Consider the following 5,843-nt stretch of genomic DNA (forward strand, 5'->3'; position numbering starts at 1 on the left):
GGCATGTTCTCGCCTCTAGAGGTTTTTGCCAGGTTTTTATTCGCGCTAAATCCACTGCGCGTGCCGGAGACGCTCGGAGGTCGCCGCAAGCACGCCCCAACGAGCCTTCAAAATTTTCTCTCTTTTTTTGCTGCAACGGTGGTCTTACGGCCAGTAACACCTCCGTTGTTTAAAAAGCCGGCCGAATGGCACATTCGGGCATCTGCTTTAGAGAGCACACGCAGAAAATACAGCTTTGCTTCCTTACCCTTTGTAATTCTAGGGTGTGGTTAAATCCCGAAAAACCCGCCAGGACATCACCTGGCCCGCCGCGGTTGCTCACTGGTTGGGCTGGTTGGCTACACTGAGCCGGGAGACCCATGTCCGATCCCAGTAGCAGGTGCCACTTTCAAAAGAGGCGAAATGCAAGAACGCGCGTTTGCTGCGTGGTATCAATGCACGGTAAAGTTCCTTGGGTGGTTATTCGAAGCACTTCTCTGCAGCGTTTTCGTAGCAAGTGTCGTTTTGTAGCGCTAACCCCTATAACCCGAGCCAAACCAGTTCTGAAATGTCTTCAACCTTCAACAATACTTGCATTTAACCGGCACCGCGGAACTGAAAAGCGGAAGCTGTGAGTTCTCGTACGCAGAAACTACACAACCCGCCGCAGTAAGGAAAGTGCGCTTTCCCGCAACGCCGTCGCGCCGCGCTTAGACGCTACAAGCATGCCTACAGTTAGGCGTGCTTCACAGCAAAGCAGGCACGGCACTCTCCCGCTCTAGCAGACTACACGAAGCCCCGCCTCCGAGCCCCTGTGCGCCTGCGCCGCTTAGCTTCGATGCGCGGCCGCGGATTGTGCGCTGGCGCTCCGCGGAGCGAGGCCACGCTGCGCCGTGTTCGCACCTAGCGTGGACGGCCCTGTACATTCGTTGTTATCAAGCACAGACTTGGACTTGGTTGCCCTTTATCTACACCAATGATAACGAAACTTGCATGGAATATTTGCTAAAGCTGGTGTTCTTTCTGCTCCGTTTGAAAGAGTCGCTTTCCCGCGACAACCTCCGAATCGCAGTGGACTGTACATGCGGCGCATTCGTATATTATGGCGGTGAAGCTAGCAAATGTGCGTCTTCGTCCTTAAGTAATCGCCTTTTGTTATTTTTTGTGCTAGTAACGTGAGTAGTAAACTTGCGCTAAGCGGAACACCTTATTGCACTGCTGTTGAATGTTGAGCTTGTTGCACGTTTCTTAAATTTCATTATATTTCTATCTGTTAAATCGAAACAGACATGGCTTCAGTAAACTTACGGCTACGCAAATACAGAAAGCTGATTCTAACCAAGAGGGAGGTCAAGGAAACAGTGGAATAGTGCGAAAAAAAACAAAGCTCCGCATTAAGGAGAATTGTGTAGTTTTTTTGATGTGGAGGAAATACAAGATGGGCAGAGCAATGCTTTTTATGCAGCAGAAATTATGGATCTGCAATAGTCAATGAAATGCGATGTCGGTAGAAAAATAAACATATCAAGGATTGATAGTTGACTCAACAAAATACAGCGACGTGCTCTGTCATGTGATTATACTTTGTACCAGTGTAAAGACAAGGAATGACACGCTCCCGACAACACGTAAGCCTATATGAGGCTTTTCCTGCTGTTCTGCCATTCCCCGGCCGTGCTGTTCCGCCATTAAAACAGTGGGGCTGTTTCGATTGGCTCGCGGCAGCTTCCCAGCGCTTCTCGGTGTATCCGGCGAAAAATGCAGCCGGGCTGGATATATTGACAGGTACAGCATCTGGAGCGGGCGCAGGGATCAGACGTTGACATAGCCCTTGTTTTCAGCTTTATATGAGCAAGAAAGTCCTTAAAAGTGCAGGTTCCGCGCCTGCAGGTGACTTCAGGCGGTTTTTCAGGCTGCTTAAACCGCACCCCAGCAGTTATCTTCTTGGATGTTCTTTTCCCCAGGGCTTCTCCTCCAAGCCGCAGTAGCGCTGAGGATCTGACCCCGGGTATCCTCAACCGGCAAACTCAGCCTCCGATACAAAACTGTACATTTATTTACAGCCCGACGGGCGACTAAAAAACAGTGCTCAGGCGGAGCTCGAAGACGACGAGCCGAGCTCTCCTGCACCCGGACCGCGTCTCCCGATGTCGTCTCCTTGTCTTCATCTTCCCTCCACCCTGACGCTGGGAGATAGGGAAGAGGGAAAAACGAGTCCTTCGTGGGGGTCCAACCCCATGTGGTGGCCATTAGCGCATCCGGTGCGAGCAGGCGCGACCTTCCTCGGGATGCGCGGAGTTTCAAGGCGCCGAGCGACACGTGCGTTCAATTTCTGTGCCGCTCGTCCCGGGGCCCGCGCCAGTTCGTGCGTCGAAGCGTCCGACACCTCCACCGCCACTGTGAAACATAACTTCAGGAATGTTTCACACACGAAACACACACCACACACACATTTGGCCCGTGCACCATCGTTCCTTCAGTTGACGACACAACAATCAGCACGGCCAGTGCCTCTTGACCCTGGCTGCGGGTCACCATGACAAATTAGGCACAATCCTCACATAGCTCATTCAGAGCGAGCGGCCTTTAGAATGCGGTACGCACCGGCCGTCGTCGTCCGAAAACGCCCTTGCCATGCGCCGCACACCCTCACACAACAGTATCAGGGGCCCCTCTCCTCCTCGCTTCCTCGCTCGGGAAGGGACCACTGCTGGATCGTCAGCATGCGTTGGAGCCACTCTGCACTGAGGTGAAGCTGACTGACGCTTGCGCCTCTTTCCAGGCGAACCCTCGGGTTCGGCCGCTTCTGACCCACCGTACGCGCACGAGGTGTCATTCTCTACGACACACCTTTGGTAAGGGTTATGCAGCAGAGGGCTGCTTCGTGGGCACGTTAACGCGGTCATGCAATGCCGGAGAGGCTATCTCTTCAGTCACTGCAGTTCTACCTGCAACTGCCTGGGGCTGCGTTACATGAGCGGCCGTACCCTGATTTGCACTTCCCTCTCTCAATTCGCTGCAGCTTCCCATGGCAATCATATTTTCGGGACTCGACATTCGGGGACCTCCAGAAACAACGATGCAGTGTGCGCGACACCAACTGCATCCGATTCTTCACGCGATTCCCGTGCTGCCGCATCCTGCAAAGCTACTGGCCGCTCGGCCACGCTCCCGGGATGTTCTCTGTCTCCGCACGGTGCGACAACAGGCTCACGCTCAACTGAAGCCAGTCTCCGCCCCTTCAGAACGGCTGATTTAAGAACCTCATAGTTCTTCCGCTCCTTAATGTGCGAACCCTCGCGTTCGGCCGCTACTGAACTGCCGTTCGCGCACGAAGCGCCATTCTCTACCACACACCGTTGTGTGACGCAAGGAGTAGAGAGGGGCTCATCGGTCGCAGGAATGCGAACATGCGACGCAGCTGAGGCTGTTTCTCTGGCTATCAGCTTTTTCACGGGCATGCCCACACTCCTTCGACGCACTAACTGGCGCGAGCCCCGGGACGAGCGGCACAGAAATTGAACACACGTGTCACTCGGCGCCTTGAAAGTTCCTTGAAAGTTCTTGACATCGTTCTGGTGCTATCTGAAACTCCGCGCATCCCGAGGAAGGTCGCGCCTGCTCGCACCGGATCCGCTAATGGCCACCACATGGGGTTGGAACCCCACGAAGGACTCGCTTTTCCCTCTTCCCTAGCCCCCAGCGTCAGGGTGGAGGGAAGATGAAGACAACGAGACGACATCGGGAGACGCGGTCCGGGCACAGGAGAGCTCGGCCCGTCGTCTTCGAGCTCCGCCTGAGCACTGTTTTTTAGTCGCCCGCCGGGCTGTAAATAAATGTACAGTTTTGTATCGGAGGCTGAGTTTGTCGGTTGAGGATACCCGGGGTTAGATCCTCAGCGCTACTGCGGCTTGGAGGAGAAGCCCCGGGGAAAAGAACATCCAAGAAGATAACTGGCGCAGTCGACAGGATCTTCAACAGCGACGACTCAGCCAGCCGGCGGGCGAGACGGAGCAGGCGGAGAAGTCGCGGCCTGCAGAACGGGATCGGCGGGAGCAGCGAGCTCGTCAGCCTGGTGGAGAAGCGGCTCGACCGGCGCTCAGCGGACTTCTCAACGGAGAGCGGCAGCCTGCTGAACGAGACCGGCACGAGCAGCGAGCTCGCCACCCAGGTGGAGAAACGGCTCGAGCAGCGCTCAACGGACGTCTCAACGGAGACCGAGGCAATCTCTGCGGCCTGCTGAGCAGCGGAGAAGCAGCTTGGCGAGCGGTCAGTGGAGGCATCAGCAGCCCACTGAAGGAGAAGCGGTAGGCGAGAAGTCAGCGGGCAATTGTTTGGTGGACACCTCGGCGGAAGGCACCGGTGCGGCATCTCTACAGGCGCCGAGCTATGCAGGTCAGTGCCTCGTTTGATGCTGAGTCTGCGGTTCACCATGACATCTAACGGCTATCTAGGTGTAGCCGCGAGATAATGATGAGGATTAGGAAGCGTGCATGAACGTTGCAGGGACAGCAAGCATTGCAATGTCGTTTGCTGAGCAGAAGGCGCTATTGCTGGCGAAATTGAGAATCGCTGAGGCAGAGTTAGCAGCGGAACGTTCCAAGAGTGAACGTTTCAAGAGAGCTAACAATGTTCCTACCTCACCGATTGCTCAAACAGTAATGTTCAGCACTCAGGGAGAGAGTGAACTGGGGTGCTCCGGTACGCCGAAAGATGCGCTGGGTGGAACCCATTCACTGGGCGCGCGTAGTCCTCCTGTTTCGCGGGATCCGCCACGATCAGGGTCACGTGGGAAAGGCGAAGATAGGATAGTGGCGCACGTTCCTTCGTGGGCGTTGAGATTTTCTGCAACTGGGGAGCAGGATAGTGAAGCATCCCGCGTAGAGAATTTCACCGAAATAAAGATGGACGTGAAGGAAGGTGTTACGCGCGAGGCTGCGTTGGTAAATGACAGGCAGTCAAAGTTGAATGAGAGTGTGCGCATGCCCGTGATGAAGCTGATGGCAAGAAAGAAAGGCTTCGCAGCGTCTTATGTTATTGTTCATGTTGCCGATGAGCCCCTCGCTACTCCTTGCGTCACACAACGTTGTGTGGTAGAGAACGGCGCTTCGTGCGCGCACAGGGGTGCAGTAGCGGCCGAACACGAGGGTTCGCACAGGAAGGAGGGGAAGAACTATGAAGTTCTTAAATCAGCCGTCGTGAAGGGGCTGGTTTCAGTCGAGCGTGAGCCCGTTGTCACCGCGTTCGGAGAGGGAGAACGTTCCGGGAGCGTGGGCGAGCGGCCAGTTGCTTTGCAGGATGAAGCAGCACGGGAATCGCGCGAGGAATCGGATGCAGTTGGTGTCACGCACACTGCATCTTGTGTTTCTCGAGATACCCAAATGTCGAGTACCGACAATGTGATTGCCACAGGGAGCTCCAGCGAATTGAGCGAGGAAAGTGTAAATCAGGGTACGGCCGCTCATGTAATGCAGCCCAGGGCAGTTGCAGGTAGGTCTGTAGGAGTGGATGAAGAGATAGCCCCTAGAGCATTTCATGTCAGCGTTCACGTAGCCGCTAAGCAGTCCTCTCCTGCTTACGCTGACCAACGGTTCGTAGTGGAGCACGGCGCTCCGAGCGCAGAAGCGGCCGAACCCGAGGGTTCGCCTAGAAAGAGGCGAAAGCGTCAGTCAGCTTCACGTCAGTGCAGAGTGGCTTCAACGCATGGTTATGAGCCAGCAGTGGTCCCTTCCCGAGCAAGGAAGCGGGGGGGAGAGGGGCCCCTGATACTGTTGTGTGAGGGTGTGCGGCGCATGGCAAGGGCGTTTTCGGACGACGACGGCCGGTGCGTACCGCATTCTAAAGGCCGCTCGCTCCGAATGAGC

Source organism: Haemaphysalis longicornis, unplaced genomic scaffold, assembly GCF_048455015.1.
Source record: "Haemaphysalis longicornis isolate Haplotype H1 unplaced genomic scaffold, Haemaphysalis longicornis Haplotype H1 scaffold_13, whole genome shotgun sequence".
NCBI classification, from domain to species: Eukaryota; Metazoa; Arthropoda; class Arachnida; order Ixodida; family Ixodidae; genus Haemaphysalis; species Haemaphysalis longicornis.